This window comes from Herpailurus yagouaroundi, unplaced genomic scaffold (assembly GCF_014898765.1).
Source record: "Herpailurus yagouaroundi ecotype Mexico unplaced genomic scaffold, PumYag 214, whole genome shotgun sequence".
NCBI lineage: Eukaryota > Metazoa > Chordata > Mammalia > Carnivora > Felidae > Herpailurus > Herpailurus yagouaroundi.
The window spans coordinates 6848121-6873536 of NW_024412445.1; the positions used below are offsets into that span (position 1 = coordinate 6848121).

The following is a 25416-nucleotide window of genomic DNA, read 5'->3' on the forward strand; positions in this document are numbered from 1 at the left end:
AATAAATCTCTTTCTTTAGCTGTTTCAAGCCTTTCCACTTTGATTGTCTCACTTTTCATCCCCAAGGACACCACGTTATCACCTGTCATATTAATTTTCTCTGTAGGTTCCTGCAATTACTACTTTGTAATTTCCCTTTTGGCGTAATACCATTCATCTGTTTATTCGTCATTTTTTTCTACCTTTGTTCTCCATCCAGTGTTTGCTTTTGTTTTGTTTGTGTGGCTCTTTTCCTTACAAAGGCCAACTCCAGTGATTTTGGGTCCTGTCAAAATTCGTTACTTCTGTGTGTTAATTGATGGAAACTCTCTCCATTTACATTACAAAAAAAAAAAAAGTAATAGCGATTGGAAAGAAAAAAAAAAGTCATTTCAGAAAGTGCAACGCATTTTAAAACCAAAAACAGGGCGAAGCCTTTCAAGATCTAACAGCTGGGCTTTGCCGTGGGCATGGGTTCAGGTCAATTACTGAACATTGACTTTAAACGGTAAACACCCAGTTTCCATATAATTTCTAATGTTTCTCTCATTAAATGTATATTATTTTAATTCTTTGAAAGAAAATACTCCTCGTAGTCAGAGAAATTGCCACTAAATGATGCTAGAGATGATAGTGATGTGAATGAGGCAAAAAACAGTCCTTCTGTTGTGTGCCCTTCAGTCACTAGAGCGGTCAGAGGCATTCACTGACCTCAGTTTTAGTGAGCTGGTTCTTGAATATAGGTTTACGGATTAAGTAAGAGAGAAACAATGAAAGAGACTGTATTTTATCCTCTGAGCTCACCTGACTCTGACGTGATGAATTGTTATTAGAGGAGATTCTGTTATTTCCTTTGATTTGTCCCATATTTTTGGAGGTAATTTCTCATAAATGTGACAGAAAATGGCAAACTCCAGGCATTTAAATCAAGTCCTGTTGGGAAATACACAAACGTAAGAAAGATTCCAGTCTTAAGGAACGTTCATGTAGTAGCACCAAATATTGCTACAAAAAGTGACAAAGAAATGGCATCAGCAAAATGATGCAGTATGCAGTTGCAAATACCTGCCCCAAAAAACAGAAGCACCAACCAACAAACAAAAAACAACACAAAACAACAACAATTACAAAACCAAACAGAAATTGTCAGAACCGACTTTGTCAGAGCTCTGGAAATTATTCAGAGGTTTACAGCAACCATAGGAATGTTGTATCCCGAGAAAAGGCAACTTAAAGATGTGAGGGAAATTTGTGGCATTTTTTTCTAGCCTTTGCCCCACACCCTCTTTCTGTCATGCCAGCTGACTTGTAGGCAGCTTGTGGAAACTTAGTTCCTGATTACAAAGGGAGGAGAGCAAACGTCATTTGCAAGTTATTGTGCAGTTCTGTTTTAACCTGACTGGGATCAAGTTAAGTCCAAAGGCAGGAACAAGCCAATGACCCAGCTCAAGGGCATTCAGTCAGGAGAAATACTCTCTTACTTGGGAGAGGGTTATTCTTTTTGTTCACTTCAGGCTTTCAACTCCACATCTGCTCTAGTCACTATATGATTTAAATGCTAACTTCATCGAAAGTCACCCTCACAGAAACACTCAGAATAATGCTTGATAGATATCTGGACACGTTGTGGATCAGTCAAGTTGACACATAAAATTAACCATCACAGGGGTGCCTGCTGGCTTGGTTGGAGAAGAGTATGACTTTTGATCTCGGGGTCATTGCATCTGAGTCCCATGCAGGGTATAGATATTACTTAAATAAACTTAAAAACTTAAATAAAACTTAAAAAACATCAAATTAACCATCACAGAGCGCACATGCAAATACAAGCAGCTCAGTGAGCGCCATAGGATAAATTCAAAAAGGCATATGCGAAGACACATTACAACCAAAAAAGCTGTTGAAAGTCAAAGACAAGTAGAGATTGTTCACAAAAGCAGCAAAGTTACTCAACACGTACAAGGGATCTTCAAAAAGATTACAAGTAGACTTTTCAGCAAACACTTGCAGGCCAGAAGGTAGTGGGAGGATATATTTAAAGTGATAACATTTAAAAATATATATTGCCTGAGAATTCTATATCCAACAAAACTGTTGTCCCAAGATGAAAGAGACAGAAAGACATTCCCAAATGAACAAAGCTGAGGCAGTTCATTACCATTAGGTTTGCCCTATAAGAAATACTAGTGGGAGTCTTTCTTATTGAAACTAAAGGTCAATACATGGTAAATCAAAGCCATACAGAAACATGAAATTCTCTACTAACGGTAAATACATGGGCAAATATAAAAATATATATGATTGTAATTTTGGCATGAAACTCCATGATTTTATTATTTGTGGGATTTAACAAAGATAGTAAAAAATTTTTAAAAATATAAAAAAATAATTATAAATCTATGTTTACAAAGATAGGCTGTGCACAGGTATAATTTGTATCATCAACAAAATTAAGTGGACGGTGTGGAGCTATTAAGGAGTAGTCTCTTTTCATGCATTTCTGTATGCATAAAAATTAATTTATTACACATTTATTAATTTATTTATTTTACATTTAAAAGTTAATTATTTTACATTTAAAAGTAATTGTTTATTTTGCATTTAAAATTAATTCTTATAACATTGGGATGTTTTATGTAAGCCCATGGTGAACACAAAGAAAAGATCTATACAATATACATAAGAGGAAATAATAAAGGAATTAAACTATGTCACTACAAAAAATTCACTGAACATAAGAGAAAAGAAGGAAATATTGGACAAAAAAGCTATAAGATACACAGATAACAGAAACAAAATGGTAATAGTAAATTTTTTTCCCTTTCAGTAATTATTTTAAATATAATGCATTTGACTCCTCAATCAAAAGATAGAGATTGGAAGAATGGATATAAGCATAGGACCCAACTCTGTATTGTCTAAAGTCATTTTAGAACTAGACATATGATTAGGCTGCAGTGAAACATGGAATATTCCATGAAAATAGTTACCAAAGGACAGCAGCAGTGGCTATACTAATATCAGACAGAAAAGACTTTAAATCAAAAACAGTCATAAGAAGGACACCTGGGTGGTTCAGTCGGTTAAGCATCCGAAACTTGGTTTTGGCTTAGGTCATGATCTCATGGTTCATGAGTTTAAGCCTCGCATAGGGCTCCATGCTGGTGGTGTGGAGCCTGCTTGGGATTCTTTCTTTCTCTCCCTGTCTCTCTGCCCCTCTCCTGTTCATGCTCTCTAAATAAATAAATAAATAAATAAATAAATAAATAAATAAACTGTGTAAATAAATACAGTTATGAGACAAGGCAGCAAATTATATAATGTAGAAGCATCCACATCAAAACTCCTAAAGATGTGAAGCAAATATTGACAGTATTTAAGGGAAAATAGACAGCTCTACAATTATAGTGGGAGACTTCAAAATAGCCCACTTTCAATTATGGACAGAATAGGCCAATAGCAGACCGATAAGCAAGTAGAGGACTTGAATGACACTATTGGCCAATGAGACCTAACAGATGTATACAGAACACTTAACAGAAGAATACACATATTTCTTAAGTGCACATGGAACATTTTCCAGGATAATCCATATATAAAGTTGAAAAACAAACCAATACATTTAGAAAATAGAAGTCATACAAAGTACTTTTTCCAACCATAATGGAATAAAAATAGAAATCAAGAGCAGAAGGAAAACTGGACACAATCTTAAACAACTAATGGGTCAAAGAAGAAATAACAAGGGAAGTTGGAAACTATCTTGAGGTTAATGCAATTAAAAACACAACATACTGGGGCACTTGCATGGCCCAGTTGGTTAACTGCTTGAGTCTTGATTTCAGCTCAGGTCATGATCTCATAGTTCCTGAGATCACGCCCCTCACTGGGCTCTGCTCTGACAGAGCAGAGCCTATTTGGGCCCTTTCTCTCCCTCTCTCTCTGCCCCTCCCCTGCTTGTTCTCTCTCTCAGAATAAATAAACATAAAATCTGTATTAATTTGAAAAAAAAAAAAACAACATACCAAAATTTCTGGGATGTGTTGAAAATAATGCTAGAAGGGTCATTTATAGTTATAAATGCTTACATTAAAATAGAAGAAAGGTCTCAAATTGACAACCCAAATTTGCATCTTAATGATCAAGGGATAAAAAAAATAAACTGATACCCAGAAGAAAGAAATGATAATAATTAGAACAGAGATAAACAAAAATAAGAATTAAAAAAAAATGAAAAAATGTTTATTTATTTACTTTGAGAGAAGAGCAATGTGAGTGGGAGAGGGTCAGAGAGAGAGAGAAAGAGAGAGAGAGAGAAAATCCCAAGCAGCCTCCACACTGTCTGCCCAGAGTCCATTGAGGGGCCCAATCCCATGAACTGTGAGATCATGACCCAAGCTGAAATCAAAAGTTGGATGCTTAGCTGACTGAACCACCCAGGTGTCCCCAAATTAAGAATTAATAAAAGCAGAGAAAACCTTCAAAACCAAGACTAGTATTTTGGAAAAGATCAACAAGTTGACAAATCATTAGATAGATTGATTAAGAAAAAAAGAGGGGCGCCTAGGAGGCTCAGTCAGTTAAGCGTCCGACTTTGGCTCAGGTCTGATTTCACGGTTCATGGGTTCGAGCCCCACATCGGGCTCTGTGCTGACAGCTCGGAGCCTGGAGCCTGCTTCTAATTCTGTGTCTCCCTCTGTCTCTGCCCCTCCCCTGTTCACGCTGTCTCTCTCTGTCTCTCAAAAATAAATAAATGTAAAAAATAAAAAAAAATTAAAATTAAAAAAAAGAGACAGGAGTCTCAAATAGCTAACAGCAGAAATTAAAAAAGGGGGACATTACTACTAATTTTAAAGAAGAAAAAAGAATTTAAAAAGATTATATGTTTACACCAAAAATTGGATCACCTGGAGGAAATTAACAAAATCTTAGAAACAGGGAACTTACTGATTGAATTATAAATACATTTTAAAAATTCAACCAACTTATAACTAGCAAGGAAATCTAACCAGCAATCAAAACCCTCCCAAAAAAGAAAACCTCAGAACCAGATAGTTTCATTGGTGAATTCTACAAAATACTTTAAGAATAATTCGCACTGATCCTTTTTAAACTCTTCTCCCAAAATGAACAAGGGGGAATATTTCTGATTTCTAAGATGTCAGTATTTCCCTAATATCAAAGCCAGACAAAGATACTACCAGAAAGGAAAACTATAGATCAATAATCCTGATGAATAGTAATGGAAAAATTCTCAAAAAGTAGTAGGAAACATAATTGAACAGCATATTAAAAGGGTTATACACCATGTCTAATTTGGATTTATTTCTAAAATGTAATATGAAAATACATATGAAAATACATCACATTAATACAATGAAGAGGAAAAATACATAATCATCTCAGGTGATACAGAAAAAGTATTTGATAAGATTCAATGCCTGTTCATGATTAAAAAAAAAAAAAAAAGAAAAAAAAAAAACCAACCTCTCAACAAACCAGGAATAGAGGCAAACTAATTTAACATAATAAAAGCCAACCGTGAAAAAGTCAGAGCTAACATCATACTTGAAGGTGAAAGATTAGAAACTTATTACTTCTATTTAACATAGCATGGGAAGTCCTAGCCAGAGAAATTATACAAGGAGCCTCATGTTGGGCTCTGTGCTGACAGCTCAGAGCCTGTATCCTGCTTGGAATTCTGTGTCTCCCTCTCCCTCTGCCCCTCCCCTGCTCTCACTCTGTCTCTCTCTCCTTCAAAAATAAATAAACATTAAGAAAAAAAAAATGTCGAAAAAAACCTGCTTAGTTGCAGGACATGAAATCAACATACAATAATAATGTGTGTGTGTGTGTGTGTGTGTGTGTGTGTGTGTGTTTTACACCAACAAAACAAATCCAGGGGTGCTTGGATGGCTCAGTGGGTTAAGCATCTGACTCTTGATTTCAGCTCAGGTCATAATCTCATGGTCATGAGATCGAGCCCCATGTTGGGCTCTGCACTGAATGGAGAGCCTGCTTAAGATTCTCTCTCTGTCTCCTTCTGATCCTCTCTCCTGCACACAGACTCCATCCATTTAAAAAAAAGGGGGGGCACCTGGCTGGGTGGCTAAGTTGGCTAAGCGTCTGATTCCCAGTTTCTGCTCAGGTCATGACCTCACAATTTCGTGGGTTCAAGCCCTGCATTTGGCTTTGTGCCGACAGTGCAGAGCCTGCATGGGATTCTCTCTCCCACCCTCTCTTTCTGCCCTTCCTCTGCTCACACCATCTCTGCCTCTCTCAAAATAAATAAATAAACTCAAAAATTTAAAACAAAAGAGAAAAGAAAACAAATCCATTTACAATAGTATCAAAAATACTAAAATACTCAAAATATTTAGGAAAAATAACCAAGGAGGCAAAAAATATGTATGATGAAAACTATAAAACATTGCTGAAAGAAAGATACAAACAGATGGAAAGATATTCTTTACTCATGGATTTGAGGACTTCAAATTAAGATGTCAGTAAGACCCGTAGGGATCTACAGATTCAGTGGATTCCCCATCAAAATCCTAGTGGCATTTTTTTGGTGGAAATAGAAAAATCAATCTAAAATTCATATGGAATAGCCCAAACAATCTTGGGAAAGGTGAACAAAGTTGGAGGGTTCACACTTCCTGATTTCAGACGTATTACAAAGCTGGTGTAATCAGAGGGCCCCAAATGAGCAAATGATTTTCTTTCTTTTTTTTAAATTTTTTAAACATACATTTCTTTATTTTTGAGAGACAGAGACAGAGCACAAGCAGAGGATGGGCTGAGAGGAAGGAAACACAGAATCTGAAGCAGGCTCCAGGCTCCCAGCTGTCGGCATAGTGCCCAACGTGGGGCTTGAACTCACAAACTGCGAGATCATGACCGGAGCCCAAGTTGGTCGCTCAACTGACTGAGCCACCAGGAGCCTCAGCAAATGATTTTCAATAGGTGTGCAAGTCCATTCAATGAGAAAAAGACATTCTTTTTCAAGAAATGATGCTTTGAAAGTGTATATGCATATACGAAAGAATGAAATTGGACCCCTACCTTTTACAATATATAACAATTAACTCCAAATGGATCCATGACCAAAACGTAAGTTCTAACATTATAAAAATCTTAGAAGACAATATGGGGAAAGCTGCAAGACACTGGATTAAGCAAGGATTTCTTGAATAGGACACCAAAAGCAAAGGCAACAAAAGAAAAACTCGAAGAATTGAGTTACATCAAAATTGGAAATCTTTGTCATCAAAGGACCCAATCAGCAGAATGAAAAAGTAATCCACGGAATGGAAGGAAATAGTTACAAATCAGATATCTGATAAGAGATTACTATCTGGAATATTTAAAAAATTCCTACAGTTCAACAACAAAAAAACCTGATTTAAAAATGGGCCTAGGACTTGAAAGGACATTTCTCCAGAGAAGACCTAAAAATGGCCAATAAGCACATGAAAAGATGCTTAGTACCACTTATCATTAGAGAAATGCACATCAAAACCAAAATGAGATATGTTCTCATGCTTACGAGGATTGCTACTATCAAACAAACAAACAGGAACTAAGCTTTGGCAAGGATGTGGAGAACTGTAACGGCTATACACTTCTAGTTGGAATGAAAATGTTACAGCAAGTATAAAAAACACTAGGGTAGTCCCTCAAAAAAATAATAATAGAATTACTATATAATCCAACAATTCTATTTCTAGGCCAGAGGAATTGAAAGCAAGGACTTGAAGAGACATTTGTACAGTCGTGATCATAATAGCATTATTCACAATAACCGAAGATATAAGCCCACCCCCTATGGACATTGGGAGATAATTAGATAAACAAAATGCAGCGGATACGTACAATGAAATATTATTCAGCTTTAAAGGAAAGCAAGGAAAACACATGCTACAACATGGACGAACCTCAAAGACCTTATTCTAAGCTGAAGAAGTTGGTCACAAAGGAAAAATATTGGATGATTCCATGTGTACGAGGTACCACAGGTCATAAAATCCATAGAAAAAGTAGAAAGATGGTTTCTAGAGACGAGAGGGAGAATGGGGACTTATTGTTTAATGGGTACATTATAGTGCTTTGCACTTTGTAAGTGTTTCTACAACTGCTTTTTCTCTTGGTTTGAAACATCAGGGTCCTGGTCAAACTTTTTTTTTTCTTCTGATCCTTACATCATATGTCATCATTGCAAGTGATATAAACATAATCCAGATATTTTAGTTAATACAACGTTCATAGGAAACAACCTTGCTTTTGTTACCCCTACTATATGGAAAAGTAAATAATGTGGTTATATGATTTATTCAAGGTTACAGGTATAGCGAGATTTGAGCAGAGACCAGACTTTGGGTACTAACAGCCATAAATTCTTTTCTCCGGAAGTTGCTTTTCTCACTATGTGTCTGCTTACCTTTCTTATAGTGGAGGCACATGTTTTACTCCATTTCAATCATTTCTGGAAACCAAAATCTACTCTCAAGCATTTTGGAAAGAATGACTCTGTGCTCCTTTGTGGTATTTATCAAATAATCAAATCTAGATTGTTTGAATTTATGCAACAGAATCCAACTCTGTTTACCTTAAAGGAACACTTTATTGGAAGGAAGTGGATAGTTGATGCAATCCAATTCAGGCTTACGGAAAACAGGAACTAGGAGAACCCCAAAGTGAAGTCTTCTATGGGTACCATTACTAGAATCAAAATTTCCGATTACTTTTTAGGGGGGGTATGATATGTTCACTTTGCTCAAGACTTAAATGTTGAAGTGATTCCTATTGTCCCATCCCGCCTCTAGACTGGGGAGAGCCAGCCCTAGATCGGGTGTCAGACCTGGGCTGTGCAGAAAGGTGAGGGAGTGTTTCTCAAAGGCAGACCAGAAGCCGATGCGTGATGGGCAGGAAAACCATGGAGCTCTGCTGTTTCCCTAACCTTCTGTTCTGTGTTGCTGGATATAATGACTGTCATCAATCAAACAGAAGATCAATATGTTAAATTTAAAACTACTCCGTGATAACTCTCTTTTCGGTAATTTTTCTCTCGTGTTTGCTTTCTCTGGAAAGCCATATTCGGACAGGAATGGCCCTGGTAAGTTTCTCATGGACAAAATATTTCAAAAATTAATATGTTTATAAACATGTTTGCTGCAATTCTAAACTTCTTCAGAAGAAAAAGGTGAATAATATAAAATTCCAGTTTCTATATTCACCATGTATGTATTTATCATTATTTTATGACTAGTTTACCCTTTATCTTTAGGTTCTATTTTTTTTGCTTCCTTTTTCACTAATAGAATTGGATTACTTTGTTTTGAACTAACATTTTATGGCAATAATTACTTTCATTCTAATTAGATAATAAAAGGTGCACATAAAAAATGTTAGGCAAAATGTTTAACCAAATAACAAAAATGTTTAATAAAGTTATATCCCATTATAGCCTCATTCTAAAACCTGCCTGAAAGTATCTATTACTAATAATGCAGTTATTATTTTGGGACTCCAAAGGAAATTTTTCTAGAGGGTAAATCTTTATTCATTAATATTCCTATTTTATACATCCCTGAGTCCAAAAGAGCAGAAAAAGAACTATTAAAAATGTAATTGCTTTGAAGCAATGCTTGTGAATGAGATAATCACTCCTATTAATGCTTTATGTGTTATCACCATCACCAAATCTGTCAGGGGCTCTTTGCAAGCAGAACGCTGTGCCACATATGGACCAAATGGGACATTTCCTAGTATTTATTTTTGATTATTTAACTTGATATATTTACTTTCCAGGTGACTTGTAATAGACTATCAATTAGGAGTTGTTTATTCAACTCAACTCAATTCAAGTTGTTGAGCTTAAGATGAGCTCAGATAAGAATAAACTGGATACAATTCTTGGTACACGGTGTAAAAAAACTGGAGAAAAAACCACAAATACTTGACAATTTATTATTCATATAACATTTGAAATCATTCTTATGGGGACTTCTTTTTGATATGTAGATCTACTCACTTGACATTTTTTACTAAAATTCAAGTTTTTTTATGGCTAAGAAAACAGTATAGTACAAATATACCAATCAGGTTTAAACGTAGAACACTCACAGCTTAGAAACAAAGTTTTATTTAAAGTAAACATTTACCATAACATTTTTCAGTATAGCCTTAGCCTTGACTAATTTACACTTAGACAATTAGAGGAGCTTCAATTGCAGGCACTGTTTGGACAATAGAAGATGTTACCCAGGAGTGCAGGTTAGATAATGATGGCAAATCGGGAAAAAGAAACCTGTGTTGATATGGGGTGATGTCTTCAACCAAGGGATTCTGTCTAGGGAGAGGATTTGCAGAAGGAGTCTGGGGTGGTTGTTGTTCTGAGGTCAGCACTTGGTAGAAAAACTCACCTGTGTATGTGTGTTTGTCTGTGTGTCTGCCTGCATGTGTTTGAGACGGTCAATGGAGATTGACACCTGGCTAACATGGAATCCCAGCCTGTATCCCGAGAGGAGGGACAAATGTGAGCCCCTCAAAAGAGAAAGAATAGGCCATCCTGCAAATCCTGCTTATCAGCCTTGGGAAGCCTGTTTTTTAATGTCTATTTATTTTTACTTTTGAAGGAGAGAGAGAGACAGACAGACAGGGAGGCAGAGCATGAGCAGGGGAGGGGCAGAGAGAGAGGAAGATACAGAATTTGAAGCAGGCTCCAGGCTCTGAGCTGTCAGCACAGAACCGGACACAGGGCTCAGACTCATGAACCGTGAGATCATGACCTAAGCTGAAGTCGGACGCTCCATCAACTGAGCCACCCAGGCGCCCCTGGGAAGCCTATTTTGAGGTTAGGAGCCAGAGCTGAAGCCCAGTCCCGGTCACATGAAGACTAAAGACTAGCTTATGAAAGAAGTTTTAGGAGCTCACCTTGCGTATTTCTGACCTAGGGCAATAGAATAATTCCCAAATTTCAGCTTCTAGACAAGATCTTACAATACAATGCCATTTATTTTCTCAATGACTTAGACTATCGTTTCTCATGAACCAATATAGATGGCGATTCCCACAGCTAGACAGTGTGGGGTCAGAAAGGGCTGATAAAATACGGTAAGTAAATTGATGTACTCTATTATCTATGCATTAGATTTGGAGATTTATGGGAAAAAGTGAAAGCAACAGTTGCATGTGCCTTCTCACCAAATCCATTATTCTCTCATCGCATGTGATTAATGGTAACACCATGTAGTAACTCATCTAAACTGGAAACCTGGATGACCTATGGACTTCCATTTCTTCTGATTCTTCAAATCCAGCTGGCCACTAAATCTTGTGAACGCTACTCCCTTCAGACCTCAAAAATGTGTCTGCTCTTTTTTTCTCCATTTCCTTGGCAAAAACTTAGCCCAAGCTGTCATTGGAGGATCACCTGTGCGCTTAGGGACATGAGTCTCACCTATATCTGATTTATATAGTAGTTAGATGAGACTTTGGGCTTTTGAGTTGATGCCGGAATGAGTTAAGATGTTTGGGATGGAATGAAAGCATTTTGCATGTGAGAAGGACATGAATTGTGGCGAGTGGAGTGGAATGTGACAGATTGAATTGTGTCCCCCCAAAATTCATATGTTCAAGCCCAACCCCCACGTGACTGTTTTTGGACATAGAGACTCTAAGGAAGTAATTAAGTAATTAAATGAGGTCATAAGGGTGAGACCTTGATTTCATAGGATTAGTGTCCTGGTAAGATGAGGCTCCAAGAGCTTGCTCTCTCTCTTGCTCTGTGCACAGTAAGATGGCGGCCGACTGAAAGCCAATAAGGGAAAGCCCAGAGAGAACCCTGGTCTTGGATTCCCAGACTCCAGAACTGTGAGAACATACCAGTCTTCCATTTAATCTGTCTAGCCTCTGGTATTTTCAATCAAATTCAGCTTGATAATACATATTTTGGAGGACATCCATTTCCTATGTCCTTGTCTTTACCTATTACAATATTCCTATATTAATACTGTTCTTCCACAAACTAAATTGCTCATAGATCTTCAAATGAAATGTTCTGTTTTGTTTTGATAGCTTTGTATTTTTAAACTACTATTTTTTCTTCTGGAGTTAGTCTTTTATACTTTGTTCTCCTAATAATTGTTAATCCATTAATACTAAGCTAGAGGTCTCCCCCCTAGAATAAAGCCAGTTAGCACAGAGTAATGTACAGAAAATTGAATCACAATCTTGTACACCTGAAACCAATGTAACACTGTATGCTAACTGTACTAGAATTAAAATTAAAAAAAAATACACACACACAAAACAAATAAAGCCAGTGGACTAGTCTCTCCTTGTATTAGGTAACTGAATTTACTGAGCCCTTCAAAATGGAATTCATGGGGCAACCTGGGTGATTCAGTTCCTTAAGCATCTGACTTCAGCTTAGGTCATGATCTGATGGCTGGTGAGTTTGAGCCCCACGTCAGGCTCTGTACTGACAGCCCAGAGACTAGAGCCTGCTTCAGATTCGGTCTGCCCCTTCCCTACTCATGCTCTCTCTCTCAAAAATAAATAAACTTAAAAAAAATGGAATTTGTTATTTACGGGTACCTAGAATGTGTGTTAGTTGGTAAAGTGTAGTTTGGAACTGAACAGACATATATTCAAATCCTAACTCCATAATTCATTACCCCTTATAATGCAAATAAATTCTCCAAGTATATTAAATATGAGAATGACTTCTTATGTTAATGTAAATTTTAATTGAGATCACATGTTCATGTCCACGTAGTTGATGCTAAGAACATAAGTTTTCATGTACTGTTAACACACAGGGTTTGACCTATATCGAGCTGTCAATAGTTATTGTAATAATTGCTTATTGCAAGAATGAACAAAGCAAGTGAAGTAGAAGAATTGGAAGCCAAAATAAAAGCAACTAAAAAAAAATAGCGAGAAAGAAAGCCAGTGCAAGTCCAGAACCAGAAGTGACCCTCAAGAGTAACAGGAAACATCTCAGAAGGTGTGACATCCTCTGAGCTTCGTGGGTGATGTTTCATACTGTGCCCTGAAACATTTGGCCCATTTTCCCAAAACTCAAATACAAATGTGTATAACTTATTATTGTAATGTTGTATGTTGCTCCTTGTCACATATCATACTTTCTGAAACCTCATTTTCCTTCTCTGATTTAAAAAGACAGTCAATATTTCAGGGAGCGCATGAAATGGATTATATTTTGTAATTAAGAGCAGGTGAACGTTTCAAGAAAAGTGCAGTAAAGGCAGATTTTGATGGATAGAACATATACATCAGAAGGCAGAGTTTTTATGTTTATTTATTTTTTTTAAATATGGTGAACAACCTTGAACCAACAGAGTTGTTCACTTACCTGAGAAGACTTACTTACTTACCTGAAAGACTAAAACCATGTGTGGGAAAATTCCCATTGCAAATTTCTCACAAAAGGATTCAAAGTTATGTAAGAAGGATATAAAAATAAATTGTAAGACTGAAGTACCTATATGATAATTGATCAACTACATAGCCCTTGCATATGTGGATTTTAGGAGAGAGTCAACACCAGTGTGTAGATGTATAAATCATTAGAATCCACATGGTCATGGGAACTACAGACAGCAATAAACATCTATACAATGAAGATAATTGAGCATTAGGGATTGAAATGGGGATAATCAATTTTTCAATGCAGAGAAAAATGACTTCAAAAGTAGACTGAAAATCAGATAGCTTGTTGAAGAAATAAATGAATGATAAATGGGCAGTGAAAGTCAACACAGGAAAGAGTATTAAGAATAAGGGAGTGGTTAATAGTTTAAAATATGGCAGAAAGAATGAATGAAATCAACATGGAAGGGTTTCCATTTGGCACATTTTTAAGCTTAGAAAGAAGCATTCAGTGGGATGATGATGGCAGGACCCAGATTATACTGGCTTATTGAGTGAATTACCGGTGAATCATTAAAGACTTTATATAAATTTGCTTTTCGGGCAATATATTTATTTTGAAAAGGAAGGAAAGAGATAACAAAATGCTGTTGGTGTATAGCCAGGGAAGTTAATTTCTTGTTAGTATTTTTAAGCTTTTATTTTGAATTGTGTTAATGTTTATTTATCTATTTTGAGAGAGATAGAGAGAAAGAGAGAAAGAGAGAGAGAGAGAGTGTGTGTGTATGTGTGTGTGTATGTGAGAGAGAGAGAGAGAGAGAGAGAGAGAGAGAAGATGAGCAGGGGTGGGACAGGGAGAGAGAGAGAGAGAGAGAGAGAGAGAGAGAGAGAGAGAGAGAATCTCAAGCAGACTCCATGCTGTCAGCACAGAGCCCCATTCAGGGCTCAAACTGATGAACTGTGAGATCATGACCTGAGCCAAATTCAAGAGTCAGATGCTTAACCAACTTAGACACCCAGGTGCCCTGGTAGTTTTAAGCTTTAAAGCACTTCAGAATATGTATGTACGGGCTCAGGAAAGGTAAAGAATAAGAGGAAGGTGTTAAAGATTATGAAGAACAGGAACATTCAAAAGAAGAAGATAGAGGCAAGAGATAAGTTCTAAATGTTGGGGTTTTAGAAAGCTAAATACCGCAATCTATTTCCTACCTTGATGTCACCATCCTAAGCAAAATATTAAACTCAACTTTATCTATGGCAGTAAGAACTGACCAGTGTGATCCAATGTGATCCAATAAGAAATACTTAACATTGCTATATAATATTCTTGCTTAAATGGCTTAATTGAATCCCAAGTAAATCAGGGCATTCTACAAGGCCACTGGTCTTCCATCTTCATAACAGTTGGTGTCATGAAAAACAATGTGACTAATTTACCAGTAGGTGACTAGATAAATAAACGTGAAGGGACCGTTCACAAAAAGAAGCAAGGAAACATAACAATCCTATGCCTACATAAACTTTGATCAAGTTCTGGAATAATTATTATTTAAAAGACTATGGCATATATTGTAAAGTAATTGAATGCATTTGTATATGGATTGTACACTTATTAAGTGACACAGTAGAAATGTTGCTATTTTCGGCACAATCATAGTATTGTAGTTTGTAGGAGAATATACACACCCTTAGGAAAAGTGTGTTGAGTATTTTGGGGGTGAAATGTCATGATATAGAGACAGGCAGATGGAGATAAGGTGAGCAAATGTGGCAAAATGGTAACAACATTTGGTAAATCTTGGTGAAAAGTATAATAGTATTTACTGTATTATTTGTTTGGTTTTTCTGTAGATGTTTAAGTTTTCAAAATAAATCCATGCAGGAAAATAAAAATCTCCCTTTTTTCCTTTTCTGAGTCTTGATACTAAGGAAAAAGTTAGGTAGAAAATAGACTTCTTGATTTACAGTTTATCTTCATTATTCACATAATCTGTATTTGCAAGTTCACCTACTCACTGAAAGTTATTGGTAACCTCAAACTCAACACTTGTGAATTTTCATGGTCATTGGCTCACATGGGAATAGTGGTGAAGGTTTTGAGTTGCCAAATAGGCACATTCCTAGCTGAGGTTAAACAAGGCAGCATGCTCCCTGCTGCTTTCTGCTCTCATACTGTAGAAAACCCCTGCCTTCACATTGTCTATGTAGTGCCATATTTTTTGTCTTTTCATTTGTTTGGTTTTTGTTAATGATTTGGCTGTTGAACCTGCCCCGGGCATCCTGCTGAATGCCATTTTGTGACTTAAATATTATTAAATCTATCCTCGTTGCCCTTTGACTCCCAAACCTACACCATCAGCAGTTAATTTTATGTTGTTTTCTATTGTTTTCCATTATTAATACATACTGGTATTTTTTCCCCTCAATCATTTTGCAAGTTTTTAATAGAGAACATACCAGTTATGTCTAGGCTCTAATGTTCAGGTGGAAATTCAACCAAGCAAAACTTGACAAGCTCCCTCTCTCTTCTTTCCTGAGGTGGGGGTGTTTTGACAGGCTCTCTTACGCACTGACACACACAATTTTGCTTCTTTTGCTTTGTTTGTTTCTTGAGGTTCATTTTATATGAAGAGATCCCAAGTAGGTGCGCACAGCATGCATGTGTTGTGTGTGTGTACGTACGTTCATATTACCGAGTTCTATGACTGGGAAGGGTCCGTGATGACGAACTGAGCCAAGTTCTTGTCTCTTTGGAGGTCCTGCCTGATACGTGAGTACAATGATACACTACAAAGTCAGAAACAGATGGAAAGGACATCAGACATTAAAAGTTCTTCCGGGGGTGCCTGGGTGTCGCAGTCGGTTAAGCGTCCGACTTCAGCCAGGTCACGATCTCGCGGTCCGTGAGTTCGAGCCCCGCGTCAGGCTCTGGGCTGATGGCTCAGAGCCTGGAGCCTGTTTCCGATTCTGTGTCTCCCTCTCTCTCTGCCCCTCCCCCGTTCATGATCTGTCTCTCTCTGTCCCAAAAATAAATAAACGTTGAAAAAAAAAAAGTTCTTCCGGAAAACCTATGGATGAGAAAAGCAAGCCCATAGTCAGTAAGCCAAGAGTATAAACAGAATCTTTATGGAAGAAGAAATCAGAATGTCCACTAAACAATGCCAGGTGTCAACTCTCAGACGTGCAGTGTGCACAGTAGGGCTCCGTGTGTTTACAAGCCAGGCTGGCAACATTGGCAAGGTTGCCTTAGGAGTTGCCAAATGTGCATGGGGAATGTGTGGGCACCAGCGGGGGTGAGAGGTGTTCACGGGTGGTTGTCATCTGGAAGCAGTGTTTAAAAGTATAAGGGTATGCCTGGGTGGTTCAGTCGGTTGAGTGTAGGACTTGATTTTGGCTCATGGTTATGATCCCAGGGTTATAGGATCGAGCCCCACATGGGGCTCCACACTGAACATGGAGCCTGCTTAAAATTCTCTCTCCCTCTCTCTCTCTCTCTCTCTCTCCCCCAGCTTGCACTCTCTTGCTCTCTAAAAAAAAAAAAAAAAATGAAAATAAGTTAATTAAAAAACTAAAAGTACAATGATTTATTGTACAGAAATGCAAATGAGAGCACAGCCGTTTAATTACAAAGAAATTTATCACAAGATTGCCTCTCATAGAAATTAATAAATAAATAGCTGAGACTGTCCGTTCGAGTCAGTAAGGAAAGTAGAGGGAGCCCACATGAGGGGATAGTATGCAGCTGTAATAAGGACACAGAACTACATACAAATATATGCATTATCTTAGAAACTTCAAGATATGCTGTTGAACAGCAGTAATGATAAGAAGATAACAAAACTCTCCCCTCTTCTCTCTGCCTTTCTCTCTCTCTGTTATTCCATGTAAACACACAGACACAGACACACACACAGACACACACACACACACACACACACACACACAGACACACACACACACACACATTTATGATGTCCGTATAAAAACCAGCTCCAGAAATCAAAAAGAATTATAAGTGCAAATGCTTAAGAAGGCCTTACGGTAATCAAAAAGTACAAACCTGCAGTTAAAAAATTAAGTCCTGAGGATGTTGTGTATAGCATGGTGACCATGGTTAACAATATCGACTGTATGTTTGAATGTTGCCAAGAGAGTAAATCCTAAAAGTTCTCATTATAAGGAAACAAAATTGAACCTGTGAGTGGTGATGAATGTTCACTAAACTTATTGTGGTCATCATTTTATAATATGTGCATAGATCATATCATTATGTTGTAAAGCTAAATGCAATGATATATGTCAGTCATATCTCAATTTAAAAACTAAAAAGAAAAAAGGAATGTGAGTGCAGTTAAGCTAAATGAAAAAACACATTTGAGAAAAAATAAATAAAATAATATAAGCCAGAGAATTTTCTGGAGGCAAATTCCCTCTCCCTCCCTTTCTCCCTCCCTTCCTTCCTTCCATCCTCTCTCTTTCTTTTTTAATGCTTATTTATTTTTGAGACAGAGAGACAGAGAGAGAGAGAGAGAAAGAGAGAGAGAGAGAGAGAGAGAGAGAGAGAGAGAGAGAGAACAAGCCAGGGAGGGGCAGAGAAAGTAGGACAGAGGGTCTGAAGTGGGATCTGTGCTGAGCAGAGAGCCCAATGCGGGGATGGAACTCATGACCTATGAGATCATTACTTAAGCCAAAGTCGGATACTTAACCGACTAAGCCACCCAGACACCCCTGTTTCTTTTTTTTTTTAGTAAGACATTATCATTTTCAGATTCATTTTACAAAGAGTACAAGATTTTCAGGCATAAGTGCACCAAAAGTCCTATATATATAATACTAACACATTTTCTTTATATTTTTTTCTCATAAAAAGAGCAGATAAAATTTACCCAGCTCATTTAAGAGCATTACTATTGGCAAGATTTTCCATATTAATAGTAATATAATTAATGGAGAGAAATATTCCATTAAAGAAAATTGGGATTTTAAATATTTAGCTTCTTAAGATTACTCTATCAAATCACCTCACAGCGTCATCAGCAGGCATTTAGGTGAGGAGGACGGGAAAATAAGGTGTAATCCTTACCCTCAAGGACTCAAAATCTCTACTATTCTTAAGAATACATCAAAGTAATTCCCACTATAATAATAATAATAATAATAATAATAATAATAATAATAATAATAATAATAATAATAATAATAAAAGCTTGTAGGATATAGTGTTATTAATAAAACAAACAGGAGGCTTACTTGGTTTAAAAGTATAATTGAGGGGCGCCTGGGTGGCTCAGTCGGTTGAGTGTCCGACTTCAGCTCAGGTCACGATCTCACGGTCCGTGAGTTTGAGACCCGCGTCGGTCTCTGGGCTGATGGCCCAGAGCCTGGAGCTTGCTTCCGATTCTGTGTCTCCCTCTCTCTCTGCTCCTCCCCCGTTCATGCTCTGTCTCTCTCTGTCTCAAAAATAAATAAACGTTAAAAAAAAAATTAAAAAAAATAAAAATAAAAATAAAAAAAATAAAAGTATAATTGATTTGATCTCTCAAGCAGTTTGCTCCAATGGATCTACTGGGCATTTTGTTTGGTTATTGTCAATCACCTATTTATCTATTCACCATTTACAGAATATTCTGTATAGCCCAGGCACCACATTAAGTGTGGAAGATTTAGAACAAACAAGTAATCCTATGGCTTGTTCCCGAGGGTGGGTTGTGTTAGCGTCTTCATAATGAGTCTGGGTGTTGCAATGGGAGTGCGTAGGACAATGTTAGCATAGTCTCTCTTCTCCCCATCTTAGAGTCAACCATGGGTCTGAAAGATGCCCAGTTGTTAAAAAGAAAAGAACGAAAAAGAGGGCCTGCCCAACTGTCCACCCTTCTATGGAGAGTGAAGAGAGAAAGCTTTCCAGGTTCTGCTTTTTATACTGCAACAATGCATTATTTGATTCTTTAGATGAGTCTATATTTCTATATCATAGAACATAACAGCACCAGCAAATGCTTATAAGAAGTCTGAGGCAGGGAGTCTAAATCCAGATGAGCCCAAGGAAGAGGCAGAATATAGATGGAAAGCATCAGAAGTGGAGCTAGGACACCAGAGCTCAGAAATGGAGCTCAGAATGGAAGCTATGGGGCAGGTGGTGGAAACTTCTCCATGGGGTGGAGCATGATGTCTGTTTTGGGGTTTTCATTTTGTTTGTTTTGCTTTGTTTTTAATCTTATACAGAATCATATTACTCTTTAAAAATGGAGACACTATAATGGCTTAAAAGCTTAAAAAGATATATACAAATGTAGGCTATCAATTTTCTAAACTGAAAGAATGCTCTCTCATTAGTTAATCAAAAACTTTATAATAAACAAATCCAAAAGTTCTCAGCATTGAGACATTTCATATTGGAAATTTTCGACTGAATAAGGGCAGAATCTTAAAAATCCTTGATATAATAGCTCATAATTTTTGCTGAGGGATCCCTTCGAATGATGGGCACTTAGAATTTAGAGTTCACGGGTAGTCATATACCGGTTCCCAAGCCCCAGCCAAGTTCTCTGGGGCTGAGATCTCTGTTATGGACTAAAGATCTTTCACCCAGCACTCCCCACCCCCAACAACTGTGTGTATTGAAGTTTCAACTTTAAGTGTGGCTGTATTTCGTGTAAGGAAGTAATCAAGGTTGAATAAGGTCAAGGCGGCGGGGGGGGGAGGGGGGGGAACTGATCCAATAGGATTAGTGTCCATATAGGAAGAGACCTTGAGTGCCGTGCCCCCTCTGTGACAGCGCACACCAAGGAATTGCCTTATGAAGACAGAGCCAGGAGATGGGCGTCTGAAAGCCTATAAGAGGACTCTTACCAGAAGCTGAAGCAGGAGAAGCCTGATCTTGGACTCCCAGCCTCCAGAACTATGGGAAATAAGTTTCTGTGTTTACGCCACCCAGTCTATGGTATTTTGTTATGGTGGCCCAGATAATCTTATGCACAGTGGTATGAGAGATACACAGACAACTTAGGGTATATGACACAAAGAAAATCAACTATTACTATTTTGCCCTAATATTACAGTCCATAGTTTCAAAAGATTCTCTATCTGCAACAATCATTCACTTTATCCCGCCCCCCCCCTTAAGGGGGGAAAAAAAAAAGAATTCCAAGAGCTTTATAATTAAAATATCTTCATTTTAATAATCATTATCGCTTCCCAAAACAGTTGTGTAAGACACATTTCAATTAAAATGGAGGATTTGGGGCGATGAAAGAAATTTAAACTACTACAGTGCTTAAGACATTTATTATTCAAAAGAAAAATAGCTTAAATCTGTAAAAGGTTTAAAATAAAACATCATATTTCAGGTATAGCTATGAACTAATGTTCATGATCTATAGAATTCAGTCAAGAGACTATTGTTTGGCAATAGCGTGACCCACCTGTGCTCTCTTACAGAATCTCTCTTTGGAGAAATGGGGGTTAGATGGGATGAATTTCAATGGCATTCAACAAATAGCCCATTGTACTTTTTTTAGAATTCTGTTTAGAGTCACTTTTCCTCTTGAAAATAGAATTCAAGAAACACAAATCTATGAAAGAGTCCCCTCTTCGCTATTTCGATGCTAGTATATCTTCCTTATAATTCACACTGCCTGTGGATCTATTCTTAGGCTAAGACACTGCTGGACTTTCCTTATTCCTTTTTAGGAGGAAAAACATTTTCTGATATTCAGTGGAGGGGATAAGAAGACACTGGAGATAACCTTTAGGCAAAAACTGAGGTAACAGTTGAATGTCCAGTGGTGTGGTGGTAGGGGTTTTTTGGTTTGGAAATTTCCATCTCTTTTTGTTTGTTAGTTTGTTTTTCTTTTGTTTTCAGAAAGGCAGATCTACTTTCCCTAAAAAGGTGTCTGGGACACTGAGATGAGACCATGTCCTGGACAACAGAACAACATCTCAATAGTTGTGAGGCACAGAGAGTGTAAATGCCACATTCCATGAAGTGAAGGAACTGAAGTATCTAAAGTGATTTGCTAAAATTCAGTCATTGCCTGCAGACACTGGAATTTTCCAAGCAAAGCAACTAGTGTATGTCTTGAATAGGATATACCTCCATAATTTCTGATGCTTTTGAGATAGAATGGTGCAGTTATTTCATTAAGAAGTTTCTAGGGATTTACTGGGATGCTGTGGAGGGACATTATGGACACATATTATCAAATATACTGATTTACCAGTTAGCATTTGAATTTCTCCTAATTAAAATTCTTTTTAATCTGTGTGCATGTGTTTCTGATTTATTTTTGCCTTTTCGGCCCTGACAGCACAGAGAAGTCTGAGTCTTTGTAAAAGATATTTTACAAGGGTTACAGGTCCCCTGCAGGATCGTGTAGGGTCTTGTAGAGAGATTCTGATAAATGCCACTGCTCAGGGATCCACTGAGGTTTCCATGCTCTATCCATGCTTAATCTTCTTAATGGATACATTTTCATGCTCATTTGGATTGAAGCTTGGTGATTGGCCATTGGGTTCCTAAGTGATTGGTTGGTGAGATTTTGAACGTACTTGCCAGTGTTTTTAGGGAAAGTAGAAATCATCAAACTCATTCACAGACACTCATTTTCAGACTCATTGTTGCTTTCTCCTAGTTTAGAAAATTTGCTCCTTTATTTTGCCTGAGAAGTGTGAGATGAACATCCACTGTCAAATGGAAATTGTTAACGTTACTTGACTGACACATCCATCCAATTTTTTTTTTTTTTTGGTGGGGGTGGGGGATAGTGTTTTGTTTGTTTTTGTTATGTTTAATTTTCACTTTTTTCCCTTCATGCCTTGATATAAACTTCAATTTTCCCTTTTAGTTTTCTTTATTCTTTTTCCTTCCTTTTGCATCGCTATGCTTAGTTTTAGTTTGTTCAGAGGTAGACTCTAAAATGACCTGGTTTAGTAATCCTTCCTGTGAGGATTAGCTTTGGTGATTAGTTAATTTTGTCCTTGTTCCATTGATAGACATTTGTTCAACATTTTCAGGAAGTATACGTTTCCTAGCCGATTTGCAAATCTAATTTAATCCAAATCAAAAGATTCATCCGGCAAATGATGGGTGTCCAAGTCACCCAATGTAACATATTTACATAGATTGATAAGACCTTTCTTTAAACTGAGGTGGGCAGGCACAGTTCTAAGGAAGACATTATCTGTAGACCCACCTTCTCCTGGGCTAGAAGATGCAAAATAGAATCCAAGTCTGTCTTGAGGAATAGAAGATATTTGGTTTTCTATTTGGAATAATTCTCCTTGTCCCAGAAGTCCAACTTCCTGAAGAAGAACTTATAAATTCTTGGTGAGTAAATCCCTGGCTTTGCCATCACTGTTGGAATTTTCTTCAGGGGGATTCACTGTGCCCTTGGGTCTGAGCAGTTTATTCTGTTTTCTGGGAAGTCACTTTTTCTTTCAAAACCCATAGCTGACATGTGAGGTAGTAATATTATTTTCTCATCCATGAAAGGATGTCCTGTGCTTCCCCCACTTTGGATTTTTCATTTTCCAAGACTACAGCAAACACTGTGTTGTTGTCCTTGTAATTTTTCAGCAGCTTAGAAGTAAGCATTGGTGATACTTTGGTAGAACACAGGTAGGACAGACTTACATTGGTCAATGTCTGACTAGTTTTTCTTTCTTTTCTCTTTCACTTGTTTCTTTATTGCCTCTGCACTGCTCTGAGGGGACTTTTCAAGGCACCTTTCATTGACCATCTTCTGCCTTGGCCACCACCTCAGCCACCATGGTGACCCTCCTCCTCGCAATCCAAAGCTCTGTAAGGCTGCCTCACAGTCCTGGGCTGCGGCTCCATCTCCCTGCTGGAGACTTCCATGACCACACTCGAAGTTATTCTCCGCATTCACTCATTGGTTGCTTGGGAATCGCTGGATGTCTAGACTTTGCTACAGTCTATCAGATTTCTAGTAAAGGATGAGAAATAGAGTGTTTTTAAAATGAATTTATTTAAGGTAAAAAAAAATCACACATCTCTCCTACCTCTCATCTCACCCTGTGGCAAACACCAATCTGTTGTCTGTATCATGAGCTTGACTGTATATATATATACACACACACAGGACGAACAAGGACAAAATATATATATATATATATATAGATATAGATAGATAGATAGATAGATAGACATTTGTTCAACATTTTCAGGAAGTATACGTTTCCTAGCAGATTTGCAAATCTAATTTAATCCAAATCAAAAGATTCATCCAGCAAATGATGAATATATACATGTATATATGCCAGATTCATCCGGCAAATGGTGAATATATACATGTATACATATATTCCACATATAAGAGAGATCACATGATATTTGTATTGGTCTGACGCTGCCTGACTTATTTCCCTTAACATAAAGCCTTCAAATTCCATCCATGTTATTGCAAATGGTAAGATTTCATTCATTTTGACAGCTGAGTAGTATTCTACTGTGTGTCTATGTATGTATGTGTATACATAATATATATAATCAGTTTTTTATCCATTCATCTATCAGTGGACATCTAGGTTGTTTCCATATCTTGGCTATTGTAAATAATGCTGCAATGAACATGCCCAGAAATGAAATTCCTAGATCATATGGTAGTTCTTTTTTCCGTTTTTGAGGAATCTCCCTGTTGTTTTCTACATAAATTTACATCCTTACCAACAAACACAAGGTATCTCTTTCTCCACATCCTTGTCAACACTTTTTATCTCCAGTCTTTTTGAAAATAGGCATTCTGACTGGTGTGAGATCATTTATCACTATGGTTTTGATTTGCATTTCCATGATGATTAGTAATGTTGAGCATCTTTTTATGTACCTGTTGGCCATCTGTATATCTTTGGAAAAATATTTATTCAGGTCTTCTACTCTTTTATGAATCAGATTGTTTGTATATTTGCTATGAGTTGTAGTTTTTTACATGTTTTGAATATAGTTCCTTAGAGGAGATATGATTTGCAAATATCTTCTCCCATTCCATAGATTGCTTTTTCATTTTGATAGTTTCCTTGTTCAGAAGCTTTTTGGTTTCATGTGGTTCCACTTGTGTGTTTGTGCTTTTTTGCTTTTGCTTTTGGTGTTAGTGTCAAAAAGTCATCACCAAGATGGACGTTAAGGAGGTTACCATCTATGTTTACTTCTAGTATTTAATGGTTCCAGGACTTGCATTCGAGTATTCAATCCTTTTTGAGTTGATTTTTGTGTACTTTTGGGTTAATTTTATTTTTATTTTTTTATGTTTATTTATTTTTGACACAGAGAGAAGCAGAACATGAGTTGGGGTAGGGGCAGAGCGAGAGGGAGACACAGAATCTGAAGCAAGTGCCAGACTCTGAGCTGTCAATACAGAGCCCGATGCGGGGCTCGAACCCACCAACCATGAGATCATGACCTGAGCCAAAGTTGGTTGCTTGACCAACTGAGCTACCCAGGCATCCCACTTTTGAGTTAATTTTGAATGTAATTTTGTGCATGGTGTAAGATAGTGGTCCGGTTTCATTCTTTTGCATGTGGCTGTCCAATTTTACAGCATCATTTATTGAAAAGACTATACTTTCTCCACTCTGTAATTGTGTCCCCTTTGTCATAAATTAATTGACTGTATTTTCATAAGTTTAATTCTAGGCTCTCTGTTCTGTTCCATTGACCTATATGTCCATTTTAATACCAATTCCATACCGTTTTGATTGCTATAGCTTTGAAATGTAATTTGAAATCAAGGAGCATGATTAAATTTACTCCGAAGTATTCTTTTTGATGCAATCATCAATGAAATTGTTTTTTTAATTTCTCTTCCTGATAGTTCATTATTAGCATATAAAAATGCAGCAGACTTTTGTGTATTGATTTAGTATCCTGCAACTTGATTGAAGTGGCCTATTCTAACAGTTTTCTGATGTAGTCTTAGAGTTCTGTCTATGTGATCTCATGTCATCTGTATATAGTGACACTTTTACTTCTTCCTTTCCAGTTTGGATAAATTCTCTTTCTTTTTCTAGTTTCCTAATGCTCTA

The 25416-nt window shown here is 37.2% G+C and overlaps 1 pseudogene; it reads right to left on the minus strand.

The window, feature by feature from the left end:
- Positions 1-22425: 22425 nt before the first annotated feature.
- Positions 22426-23114, minus strand: LOC121017029 (shugoshin 1-like; annotated as a pseudogene).
- Between the last annotated feature and the right edge of the window lie 2302 nt (positions 23115-25416).